The sequence below is a fragment of the Apium graveolens genome, chromosome 3 (assembly GCF_009905375.1).
Source record: "Apium graveolens cultivar Ventura chromosome 3, ASM990537v1, whole genome shotgun sequence".
In the NCBI taxonomy this organism is placed as follows: domain Eukaryota; kingdom Viridiplantae; phylum Streptophyta; class Magnoliopsida; order Apiales; family Apiaceae; genus Apium; species Apium graveolens.
The window spans coordinates 100,151,672-100,165,748 of NC_133649.1; positions in this window are offsets into that span (position 1 = coordinate 100,151,672).

The window sequence follows — 14,077 nt, forward strand, 5'->3', positions numbered from 1 at the left end:
CAGAATCTTGATCATAGCTTCATCTTCACTAGTCTTCAATTTCTTACTTTTCAGCCCAGACTCAAGCACCATTATCAGTCTTCTGTTGGCCATGATACAGTTTTTAGGTACTTGGAAATATTTCAGTTGCTTGGGTGCACCCCTTCGCTTGGATGTAGATAAGCTTCTGGGAATGCAACTTCTTGAGCCTTCTTCAACTCTGCTAGTAGCATTTTCTCTTCATTGTTGATTATACTGACTTTGTTAATCAGAATGTCTATTTCAGATGCTCTTCTAGAAATCAGATAATTGATGTTGACTTGCATACATCTGTCTACACCAGAATCATTAAAATTGATCACTATCCTTTTCTCCAAAAACTGGTCCTTGACTGGGATTTGCAACACCCTGATATAATTGATAGTCTTTTCCAAGGTCTTTTTGTAAGTGAAGAAATTGTTGTTGAGAGAGTTCCTTAACCCAGTAAGCAAGTTGTCAAACTCTTGTGTCATTCCTGGACCTTGAGCAGCCATAAGGAGCCTCTCTTGTTCTAGACCTTGTTCTTGACTTTTGAGTGTTGATTGTGTTAGCCTTGCATCTATCTCCCCCTTAGTGTTGGTGACAGGCATGAGTAGGGGAGTAGGAATCTCAGGTCTTACAGCTTCAGGCAATGCTGGCAGTGGTATGTTGAGTTTTCCCATAATGGCTCCCAAAGCAACTGTATTCTGCATTTGTAAATGCCTATGGGACTCCACTAGGGCCTGAATATCATGCTGTTGACTCTCAACCAGTGCAGTTAGAGCTCTGACTTGTGAAGATAAATCTGAGTTGGAAGCTTGAAGTGAGGAAACTTGATCTTGAAGTTCTTGTATCTGAGGCGTAGAGGTTTTGGCTGAGAAGGACCCAAGGTGTTCATCAACAGCTTTTTGAACACCCTCCATGAGAAGAAATGAAGGCTCATACCTAGCAGTATGCATTTGATTTAGCTTGACCCTGGTATCATTTGAATTTGTCATATGAGCTTGAACTTGATCAAACAGAGCCTTGAAAGAGCTCCTCATTTTTGACACTTCCTTCTCTATGGAGGCCAGATCCATCCTTGACATTTGCTCACTGAAAGACTGGAGTTGATTTTTGTTGTCTTTTTGAGAAGGCACAATGTCATTCATCTGTTCCTTGATCAACCTCCTGACTTTATCTTCATGACCAGTCAATTTTACTTCAAGGGCCTTTCCAAAGAGATGGAAAGCCTTGAGTTAAGCTTTATGCACATCCATAATGGCATCATAGACTTCAGGAGGAGTGAGAGTTTTAGCATTGCTACCCAAGATAGTTATGTATTCTCTCTTGAATCTAGCCAAAACTTCATCCTTTTCTGCCACATGGTCACCAGACAACCAGGCATCTACATTTCCATCCTCTTCAGCCTCATCTACTATCTTCTCCTTCTGTTGTTCAACCTCTTCATTGAAGCATAGAGGTATAGCTTGATAGTCCTGGTTCCCCATGTCTGAAGTGAATAGTTGCTGAGAAAGATTAGCCAAGCCTGAGATTTGATCTACCAACATGTCATCAACTGTAGAAGGCTGAGCTTCCATATCGTGTAGCCATTGTGCCATGACATATGGTTGGTTAGGTTGAGATGTGGATGGCTATTGAGAAATGTTCATGGTACCACCTGTGACTGAAGTCACAGTTTGACTAACAGATAGATCTGTGGTTTTGACAGTTTGTTGTTCACCACATGTAGTAGGAACCTCCACTAGAATTGGAGAGGATTTGACTGGGTTACTGTCTTGTTCACCAGCCTCAAACCTTTGTGCACCTTGCAGAGCACTGTCACCGAAATGTGATGAACTTGCCTCTCCCATAACAGGGTCATTGGCAATTGTACTCCTAACTGCAACTGTGAAGGCAATTTCAGCTAGGGTTGTGAGGGGAGTTGTTCCTTCTAGAGGAACCTCCAATTGAATTGGAGAGAATTTAGATAGCTCCCCCTCAGGAGTACTACCCTCAAACCTATTCATCTATAAAGATGATTGTGCACATGAAGGTGCAAAAGTGACCATGGGGTCTTCAGTAAAAACTAATGAAACCCCCATGTTTATGATGGTGTCATCAAGATCTACCCCAGCTAGTAGTCTCTCACCATCTAGATGTTGATTCTCGGTGGTGAGCACAGTTTCATGAACCATGTCACTTGAGTGTTGGTAGCACTTGAGAATCAGATTCAAGTGCTCTATATGATGAAGAAATTTGGGAGATTAGAGAAGTTTGCTCAGTTGTGAGTATAACGATTCGTGTGTTTTTGAATTATTTAAATATGTGATTATTACGGAAATTATTAAATAAAATATGTGTATTGGTTTTGACCGCTCTATGTTGGTTGATTATTGTATAGGTGTAATTTATAATATACCGGGTTGTTCGTGTGATTAATTATGGAGTCGTATTGGATTGTTTTTATTTTCAAAAGTGGATTTGGTGCAAATTTATTTGCATAAATATTGGGAATGTTTCAAAAATTATTTTTATGATTTTATAATTAAAATAATTATTTTTAGGATTTTTTAAAGTTGAGAATCAATATTTCATTAATTATTTATCTTTAAATGATTTTCTGAGTATGTTTAATGGTAAAATCCATATTTAATTCAAAAATTCTTCAAAAATTATGAAACTCATATTTATTTAAGTTGGGAATATTCCGGAAATTTTAAAATTATTTTGGAAATTTTCGGGATTAATTTCACGCGCTCGTTGTTTCGTGTTATTGATAAAAATGCGTACAAGTTGCGTTTTAGAAATTGTTTTAAAATTCCAAAAGTTACATTTTTATTTACTTCGGGATATTTATAACATTTTAAGACTATTTTCGTGATTTTCGGAATTTGTTTTAAGTGCAGTTCGGTTTATTAATTATCAAATACGGATATGAGTTGTATTTCAAAAATGCTTTAAAAATTATGAAAAATTTATTTTACTAGTTTCGGGATTTTTAGAAAATTTTAAAACCATTTTAAAAAAATTTTGGAATTTATTTTATAAGTAACAGGTTCGATAAATTGCAAAATACGAGTTAAAAATTAGATTTACAGTGAATAATAGGACACTTGTTTAATTAGTGGATACATGTAAACTTTATACAGGGCCTAGCTACACGTGTCTTATTCTCGCTTAAACAGAAAATTTGCATCGATTCTTGTCTCCATCTCTCACTTTCGATGGTATCTCTGTTTTTGGGGGATCAATCCTTCTCGACTTTTCTCTCGTTCCTCGCTCTCTCGTCTTTTCTTTTTCTTTTATTGCTACTGTTAATCCCCTCCTTCTTCCGGATTTTCCCTGTTTGCTTCTGCCGTATTTCCCTCCGGCGAGCCGCCGAGTTGCTTGCCTCTGTGCGGTTCTTATCAGGTCGTATGTATATATATACATATTCTGGGTGTGTGAGTGTGTGCGTAGTCTGTGTGTGTGGTTTCTTTGTCTGTGTGTGTACATGTTATCTGTGCTCGTTATTCTCAGTTGTTTTCGGCTGGCCGTGTGTCATCCGGATAGTGCTGTGATGTTGTGCGCGTGAGTATACGCGTCTGTGTTGGGTTCTTTTTTTTTTACTTATTTAATTAATTGAATGTTTTGCAGAAACTTTGATTAGTTTTCGTGAAATCAATTTAGTTGCGGCATAAGTCATTGTATATCGGTGGAGTTTATTTGGAAACCCGGATATTATCGGGCACCAATAAATTTCGCCGATGTCGGCAATGAGCCTCGGCGAGCCGACGGTGGACTGTGATGACTCGATTCTGAGTCCTAATATTTTTAATAAATAAAAATCGTATTGTGTTTTTATTCTGGATCGAAATAGTTAATTAGCAAATATTGAATCATGATGATTAAGTTGGTTGTGATTACTAAATTGTATCGGTGATTGGAATTTGCAAGTTGTGATTGGCTGTCGTGGTTTAAATTGGATTGTTGTTGTTGAATTGACGTCGATTAATGTTTCGACGGGTAGTCCGATAAACAAAGGAAACACTGCCCGATTTTCAGAAACTGAATTACGTAAATACGGGAGCGTATCCGAGGATTATAGGAACGTCGAGCGAGTATAAGTAAATACATATACGTATGTTTTATACAAAACCTGATTGTATGTTGTATTATATTTTTTGTCCAAAACACAGTAACCCTAATTTCGTAAAATGATGAGTATACGTATTTTCTAAAAACGAACACTGAATTGATTTCGAGAATGTGAACCCTAATTGTTGACTGTGTTATTCTAATATGAATAATTACGAGTTGGATTTGAATATCGTTGGGTAAGAATTAGTATCGAGGATATGTCAAGCATACCTAGACGTCTAACGTAGGGTATTTCGACCCTGTAGGTTATAACCGAGAACCTGAAAGTGGATGATGGACTAGAGATGACCTAATAGTCAGTCGACGAGCTCAATAGAGTTTCAACATAAAGACCTGAGTGTCGGAGTCGAATCTAATGGAATCTAGCGATTGGATGTAAGGAGCCTGAGCAGCAGAGTCGACTCAGAATTGATCAATAATAGTTGTAAAGCCTTGTAAGGCAAGTATTTCTGAACTTTTCTTCAAGATATATTACCAATGTTTTCGAACTGTTTCATAACATGTTGCTATTATTAAACATAATTCATGTTTTATAATGCAAGTGTTTTAAACTACTTACCCTTGAACCCTGATTCTTTCTTGATCTTGAGTCATAAGCCTTATTCTTTGTAAACCATCCTTTGTTGATCCTCAGACACCAAACCATATAAATACAATACTACTCTTCAAAGATATAATTACCAAACACCAAACACTGAAAGAGAATGATTTGAAAACACAGAAACTTTTATACTCCAACCATTCTTAATAACATCAAAGAACCATATCTTGAAAAATCATTACTGGTCTGATACCTGACCCTTGTACAAACTGAAAACCGTTTCTTATACATACCCTGATATACCCTTGAGATATCCATGAGTTTCCTAACGTTTTTATGCAAATGTTTAACCATCATCGAGTATGATCTTGTTTTATTGAATCATATTGTTATCATATTGAACTGATTTAGGATTAGATAGTTTTTATATATGTGAACCAGATTCGTGGTCAGACCATACCAATGGTCAAATTAGGCCAATGTGTGCCTTGGATCCAGTAATTAAAGCAGTGTTGTGTGCTTGCTCGGGGTTAGTGCGTGACTGATCAGCAGCCTAACCTTGGTTTTTAAAACTTAAAATGAATATCCAATTCTAATGATTAGTTAAAAAGAAACTTGATTCCTTTGAATCCTCTCATTTGATCATTGTTTAACTTCAGTTATCGTTATCGTGACTTGCTGAGCTAGTTAGCTCACCCTTGCGATTCTTTTATATATTTTACAGTTGAAAAGAATATGGATGATAGTGAAGTTCCTCAGTCCAAAGTGCGGGCTAAGGTTCCAGTTGAGTTGGATCGAGCTAGCAGAAGTTCCATGCAGTAAAGAGATAGTTAGATTGTAAGAATGATTTTATTATCAATTGTAAGTTAAATTAGTTGGGATTGGTACGATGTAATAAATTAAGGTTGTGGCTTGTTTTCATACTTTAACCTGTTGCGATCCGTGGTTTTGTGAAGCAGGGTCATTATAAATAATATCTCTTATACAGGTTGATATATTATGTTTGTGTTGTGGACCCCAAACTTCTGACCCGGGTAATGGAGGGCGCCACAGGTTGGTATCAGAGCTACAGGTTATAAGTCACTGAAACAAGCCTAGATTGTCGGGATTGGGTAGAGGGTTAGGATTAGGAATAGGAAATAGAAAGATAAGACGTTGTGAGGTTGAGTGCGATTGTATAGTAGGTCTCCGGTATGGTTCGTGTTGCGATTTGGGATTCTCAGCTTGCGACGTGAATTCCAGACAACGGCAATGGCAGATCTTGATTTCCCGGTGTCATTTGATTATTTGGAGCTTTTCGTTCGAGGATCGTCATCTTCTCTTAGATTGGAATTGCACCTTGTTCCTCCACCAGTATTAATGGCACTATCTTCTGTTATAACGGTTGCACTTCTTCAAGCTATTCTACGCTACTTTTCCATATTTTGATATGAGATTACCTATTCAAGAACCTCCATCTCTTTATTCTTGTTTTTCTGGACATTCGGCCATGAGCGTATCTCTTTAGTTTACCCTACATCCTGTTCTATACCCCCAGTTTAGAACTTGTCCTATGAAGCAATTGTATCTACGAGGATGGATTCGAGAGCTACAGTAAATGGTGAGCATTTAAGATATAAATAAAGGTGAGAAGAAGTTTAGAGAGGAGATTTAAGTGTTTCAAAGGATAGCTGTTATCGGGTTAAAAGAAGCCATTAGTGACTAAGCCACCCGTGAATAATTACGGGATGAATTAGATGAATCTTGAAAGAGTTAGAGAGAAAGGTATAAATCTGGAATTTTGGTGGAATTAAATGATGGTGTTATGATAAATGCGATATGTAAAGTAGTGTTGTGATGTGATACGAGCTAACTTTGTTCTATGAAATAGACTTGTTGACTATTGAGTAACCTGTTCTACTTAACTACTGCAACGACAATATTGGGAGTATTACCAGTATGGGAGCCTTGATGTGAAGTTACGAATAAGATGATGTGCGACAACAATTGAATTTTCGTCGATTAAGGAAGATAAGTGGACACGATGAAGGAGAAAAGGTAGATTGAAGTGAATGGACCTTTATATGATCGTTCCATGAGTTTGGTACCTTGTTATAGGTCGGAAGGATAACAACTAACTCATATAGTAAAGACAACCAGGTTTGTGATTTTCCAAATTTTTTCTTAAAACAAGTTTTCGAAAAAGATTTTTCTTTACAAAATTCTAAAAGCCTTTTCGAATAAAATGATTTTTAAATATTGGTTGTCAAATTACTACTTGAGTTGGAAAGCCTGGATTACTTAAAAGGATGCTGTTTTAGACTTAGTATTGCTAATTTCAAGAATGAAGTAACCTCTGATTATGAAGAAGTTGATTATTTCTAACAATAAGTGCAAGTATTGTTTGATAAAAATTTACAACATAATCAGCGTACGGAGTAACTATACATTCAATTACTAGGACTATCAGAGTTCGAAGAATTCATTGATTTAACAAGAAGCCGGAGTGTGATCAATGAAGATTGGAAAATTTTCAGACCTCTCTAAAAGAAGAATATTATTAATACAAGGATAGCTAGGTTGAATGCTTCGGGGTTATTCTAAATTGAAAAAGGAAACCCGAGGTTGTCTGGTAGGGACGTCATTATGATCGAGTTGTAAAAGTATTATATGTAGAGGTGTGATGTTAAAGACGCAAGACGTGACAAGTAAGAATCTACCATAATGCTTAATTTGCGAAGGCATTTCAACGTACTTTCTAAAGTTATTATATGAAACAATCGGGATACGATCGAGCAAGCTCGAAAAGTGAATACAAATGAAATATGGATGGTAACCAACGGTATCGTTCTTGTCTTCAATATTACAGCGTAAATTCCTTCTCAATTCTTAAAAAAAATAAAAATGTATGAATTTCTTTTCTCAAATAAACTCTTTCTATAATATCGAAAAGGAGGATATTCCATTCCTTTCAAATTTATTTGCTTCCCTCAAGTTTTGCTTTCTGATTGGGACAAACAGTGTTATGGTGAGACACTTTGTTAGAATGACGAAGAGTCGGGTGAGACGCCACCTAATCATGTGCTGTGTGCCATATGGTACGAAAGACTGGCCATCTTAAGTACCAATGTGGTTGTCTCATTCATATTCAAATCCTTACTTCTTCTTTCTTTTCAACTCTAATTTTTGTTGAGTTTTGAATCCTTCTAGTCGTTTCGTTGTATTGTTGTTCTTTGCAAGAGGTTTTCAAGCAGAAATCAACATATCCTTAATCAAGCGGGCAAAGTTCCATCTACTTCTCACGCATGGGAAGCAAACAAGGGCATATGGCGAGAATTGCAAATCACTAACCCCGTCAGGGATGCACTAAGGACCAAAGGAATCTACTCCAATAAGGAATACGTCTTCGAGAACGAGAATATGCGATTTTCCTGTGAAATATGTTGTTCAGATTACAGGCGTAATAACATGGATGATTGGGGTGAATACCTTATGCGTTAAAGTAATAAAAGATGTGAGAGAAACTTAATTGATTATCTCTCAAGGTTTTGTTGATAAGATTAGGATCAAAGGACTAACAAGTTGAGAATGTGAAAGTGTTGAACAAGTGAGTACTAATGGTAAAATTGAGATCCCTGGAAATAAGTCGTGTAGAATTGATATCCTGGAAGGTAAGAAGATTTGATACTATTCTAGGAAAGGGATTGACTACTAAAGCGTGATGTCCATACAGACCATCGTGACGAAAAGATAATTCTGAGGATGCCAAATGAGAAGGTGAGGAGGTTCAGAAGATGAAAGAAGGTAACGAATTTGTTAATGATAATTGCGGTGATCAAGATATGAGCCTTATGGTGATTATGGAATATATAAAAGTCGGAAGCAAACAAAGTATGTGTTAGGTCCCAATTTGTTTGTAGAAGGGGGGGTTGAATGCAAACAATACCGTTTAGTCGAATAAAATGCGGAATAAAATTGTGAAACAAAATTCAAGTTAAATAAAACTTTTATTAAACTTGAAAGGTGTTACAACTACGGTATCGGTTACAAGGGATTAATCTCAAATCAATTATTACAAATTTAGAATAAATTCGACATGAACTTTTTCTATTTTTGTAATTAAAAGATCAAATGCTAAAAGCGATTTGAGATTAAGTTCTAGGGATTTTAATCCGCTAGATTGATACACAAGAACAAGATAAGTATTTCTAGTTGATTGGATATAACTTTACAATCTAGAAATTGATCTTGAAGTTGCAGAATAGATGTAATATTTTTCTGCTTCTTTTTCTCTTTTGTTCTTCTGTATGTTCTTTTTTTGCTGAGTTTTTGGATGATCTGCTCTTCTGCTTCTTTTGTTTCTTTTTAAGTAAACAGCCGAATGCAAATGAACTGCAATGACAATCCTTTGAACCAGCATGACTTTCGGTATGACAATTGATTGTCATACCGATTGTTACACAAGTACAATTCAGATTGTCTTGCAAAGATTAATAACAGATTTTTAATCTAATAAAAATTCTAACAAGACAATTAAATGAATTAGCATGACTTTCGGTATGACTATTGATTGTCATACCAATTGTCATACTAATACAATCAGTTTGCCTTGTTTCAATTTAAATAGATTTTAAACCAATTAAAATTCTGTAATTCCTTAATATTAATTCTAAATTAATTAATCAATTTAATTCAATTAATTAATAAATTAATCTTTGCAGATATAATTTATTTTCTTAATTAAATTATATGACTTAATTAATTAATGGAGAATTAATACTAACCCTGAGCAGCAACCATTCTTCTGACAATCTTCTGAAAGTCACTGAGACTTATGAATCAATTCCGTCACTTCAATGCTGACACTCGATGTACTGTCTGGTTCATGAGTGACTAACTTTCGTGACGTTTCTTCATGTCTTGACTTTGTTGTTCTGATTGAATCCTTGTAATAAATGATACCTTGACGAGATCTCTGTCACTTGATTAAATCCACGATCTTGATTTATATCACTGAGGCATGATCAAATTCTTGAACTTCTTCCAGTGTATCTTCAAGTCTGCAGATGAACAATGTTTCTTTATTCTTTGACAGATGTTACTTTGTGAGATCTCTCTGATGATTGATCCACTATTTACTTATTACATTCTTATTTGAGTTGAGTTAAATACTCGAATAAACGAGTAGGCTATGACATATGCCTTTCAATCTCCCCCTATTTGCTTGTTAGACAATAACAACAAATACCTAGAGGATAACTCAACTAACAAATAAGAAAAAGATATAAACAGTAATGTAAAGTAAATAGCAGAAAAGTTCTGGATTATATTTAACATTTTCCAGATTCCAAATGAAATTTACAAGTGAATACAAGATAGATGTTCCTCTAGCCTGAACATATAACTACATTAGTCTATCTTGATTCATAACGCTCTAATCATATTACATTGAGTTTTGAGCTAATTGACTTTAGTTGTCTTCTCTTCTGACTTCACCTTCTTCTAAATCTTGAAGCAATTCCTTGTCAAAGACACGATCTTTTTCTGAAGTGAAGCTTGCAGGTCTGACTGGTTGAACTCCAACTGACTTCAACTTATTCTTGAGTTGATTGTACCTTTTAACATTCTTTTCACAATAAGCTTGAATCAAGTCAGCAGCTTGAGTCTTCAACATGGATGAATATCCAGCAGTTCTCAAATGATGTTCCATCCAGACCAGATGCTTAGCTGAGTAGTCTTTAAGAGATTGTACATCTAGCTGACAGATTTGAAGACAATCAGACTTAAAGAATCTCACCTGATGAGGATTGTTGACCACTTGAGGACTAGCCCTGCTGGAAAACTCTTTAAGCCTTTCCCGAAGAACTTCATTCAATTCTGAGCTTCTTTTGACTTTATTTAAAAGAACCCAAATCTCTGACAACGAACGATTCTCAAATAGATGAAGTGACACCTTGAATGATCCTTCACTCTGACAGTATACAAAAATGCTCATCTCATTTAGGGATCTATCAAAAGCAGCTGTGATCCTTGAGACTTCAGTCTTGATAGCATTCATGTACATGTCATTGTTAGGATTTGAGATTTCCAGCTTGTCAAGAAGATGTAAGAACTGCCTATCATTGTTAGTGCATAGCTGAGGCATATCGAGTACTCTCCTAGCTTCATCCCACTTTTCACCAATCTTTAGTCTGACATCTCTTCTCCTTTCTTGAGCTTTAATGTCATGAAGACGTTGCTTTTGAAGAGTTTCTGTTCTTTGTATGTCTTTTCTCCTGTCAATGATCTGTGAGACCTTCTTGAGTTCAGCTTCTTTTTTTTGCATCTCTGACTGCTCTTTCTGAAATTCTTTCTCAAACCTAGGATCCACTGTATCTTCTTCTTCCCAATCTTCAAAATCACTTTCTTTTTCAGCTTCAAATAACCCATCTTTATCTTCCTGAACTGGTTCAGTGGGAATGTCAAAAATATCGAAGTCATCCTGTTCTCCACTGTAGTAGGCATCATCAGCCTTTCCTTTATCTCCAGCAGAAGTATCTTTTTCTTTCCCTTTGGTACTACTCCCTTTCTTCTCCCCCTTAGTTGAGGGATCCTCTGCTGACTTTCCTTTGAAACCTCCACCACTTCCAGAGCCTGATCCTCCACCAGACGGTCCTTCAAAATAAGCTCTTTGTTCTTCATTAGGGCAATGAGAATTCTTGATCATGTAATATAAGTGCTTCATCCCTTCATTTAGATGTTCCATGCCCGTCTCTATCTTTAGAAATCTTGAGTTGTCCAGTGAATGATTCATCTCAACGAGGTCTTCAAGAGAAGTCATTCTTGTATGTAGGGAGCAGAAGTTGGATATGTCATCAGCTGATAAATTTGGAGTGTCCTGAATAGAATTGAGCTTTGGTATTACAGTAGTCTTTAAATCTGAGATGTCATTCCTTATGATTGCAAGCTGATTGTTGACAGAGGTGGAAGAAGAAGACTGTTCAACCACTTGTGCTTTAAATGCTTGAGCTTCAGCTTGACTTTTAGCAAGTTCTTCTTTCAGGGCAGCAATCTGAGCTAACAGGTTGACAGTATCAGTGTCTGTGTGTGCTCTCACCTGAAGTTCACTCGTGTTTGGTTCACTCATCTCACGTGCATGTGTTTCTCTCAATATGATTGCTCGTGAGGAGTCTTCCAGTTGCTGTTCTTGTGTACCTGCATTAAAAATCACCCTAGCCTCTTCAAGAGAGGTCAGTGGTGGTGCAATGGGAATTCGCGAGTCCCGATCCTCAGTCAATACTATCAAATCTTTTAGAATAGATGTCTGAATTGCTTCAGGGATAGATTGACCGAGTTGCCCTCCACTTTCTCCAGATAAATCTGCGAGTGGAGAATCCCATAAGGGAGCCAGAGGTGTTGGATCTGGGAGGGGAGAAAATGACTCTATTAAAGATGGCGGAGAGTCAGATTTTCCCTCTGAAGCATGTGACTGCTCTTCTGCCGTAACTATGGCAGGCACTGTAACCGACTCTACGTGCACTCCTCGCTGTGTGTCCTGAGTATGATCTGGGGAAGTGTATGGTTCCATTGTGAGTAATGGAATTGTGCTTGACTCAGTACAAGATGCCATGGCCCTATGGCGAATTTCAATAGATGCATCCTGTTGAGAGAATGCCTCTAGTAACTGTTCATTGGCCATTTCAAAGTCCATGTCCTGTTGGGAGGACAAGGATGGGCTTTCAGATGCCTCAGAATAGGTTTTTCTTTTCTTAGGAGGAGGCAGAGCTGAGGGTTCACTCATATTTGACAATGTACTACTTCCTAGTAATCTCCTGGGTAACATTTTAGACAGTGGTGGAGAGGTTGAGATAGAATGAGACTCTGTGTTTGGCTCTATGACCTGGGATTGAAGCTGTGGTTCTACAACTTCATGGTCAGCCCTATCAACCACTGAGGGTCTGTCAACAGAAGTAGGAAGAGAGTGAGAGTGAGGAATTACTACCTGTAATGGAAGAGTCTGGGTGGCTTGAACCACTGGAGGTTGAGGTTGCTGTTCATGGCCGGGAAGATTAAAAATAGGTAAGGGAATATAATTGGCCATGAAAGCAGATACAAGTACTGGAACTTGCATAAATTTGAAGGTTGTGTCTTGGCGAGTGTAAATCTTTTTGCTAACTGGTGGGGGTTCGGTTACAGCAGAGTTAGCAAAAAGTGCTTTGTGTTCAGGGGTGAGTAGATGATCTGCTATAAGCATAAGAAAACGAGCATAGTAACATGATACCCTACGATTTGTAGAATGATCACGTAAAGCAGAAGTTAGACGTCTCAAGAGAATGGGAAAAAGTAGTTTGCCAAAATTGATCCTTTGATTGAAAACAACCGCAAGACCAATATACTGCAGGGTTGAAGTAATGTTATAAAAATTAGATTTTGTGCAGTTGGCAAACACTTTGGAAAGTGTATCGAAGAATATATCCCATTCAGACACCAAATTTGATTTAGAAAGTTTGGTTAAATTGATCACCCCCTGATAGTGAATAGCATTGAAAAAATTTGTGATATCATTTTCAGAGGGTAAATTACAGAAATTGTCTAGTGGAAAATTTAATGCACGATTGACGACTGTTTCATCAACTACATACTGTGTGTTTGCGATGGTGAATGAAAAAGATTTTGAATCATCGGCCACAGTAGAAGTTGTGCAAATCAGTCTAAGTAGATCGACGTTTAAAATCACATTTGATTTAATAGCAGAGCTAACAATCGAATGGTCATTTAAAAATCTAATCCATGGCTTAAATTTTTCAACATGACATTTTTCCGGATTAAAATAACCAACCTGATTATGCGCGACAATTTGGAAATTGAGAGCCATTTTATAAAATAATAATAAGACACAAGCTTTTCAGAATTTTAAGAATAATATTAAGAAAATTCGAATTAATTAAATTAATTTAATAATTCGAATTAAATTAATTATAATCGAAAAATTTAGACAGAAATGTATCTCGTTAAAATTCTTAACTCACAAACACAGTTTTGACAAACCAAAAGACACAAATCAGAAATTAAGATTAAAATAAAAGGTTCAAATTCAATAACACAACTGGAATTTGAAGGGGCAAACTGATTTTTATTAGATTTGCATTTTTTATAATAATTTTTATTTAAGAAAAATTCAACAGCATCTCTTTATATATATACTTGTATGTATATATCACAAAGTGATGATTTTGTGTGCTGAGTAAAAACTCGAGCAAGGAAGAAGACAGATTGTTGGTTTGGTTCGAAGAGAGAGAAGAGAGAAAAATTAGAGAGAAAAAAAACTGTTCAATTTTTTTTTTTTTGAAATGAACTGTGCTGATGAAAATGGTTTAAAAAAGAACAACACATGCCTTTATATAACAGCTGGTATGACAATCCGGGATTGTCATACCGATTGTCATACCAGGCAAAAGA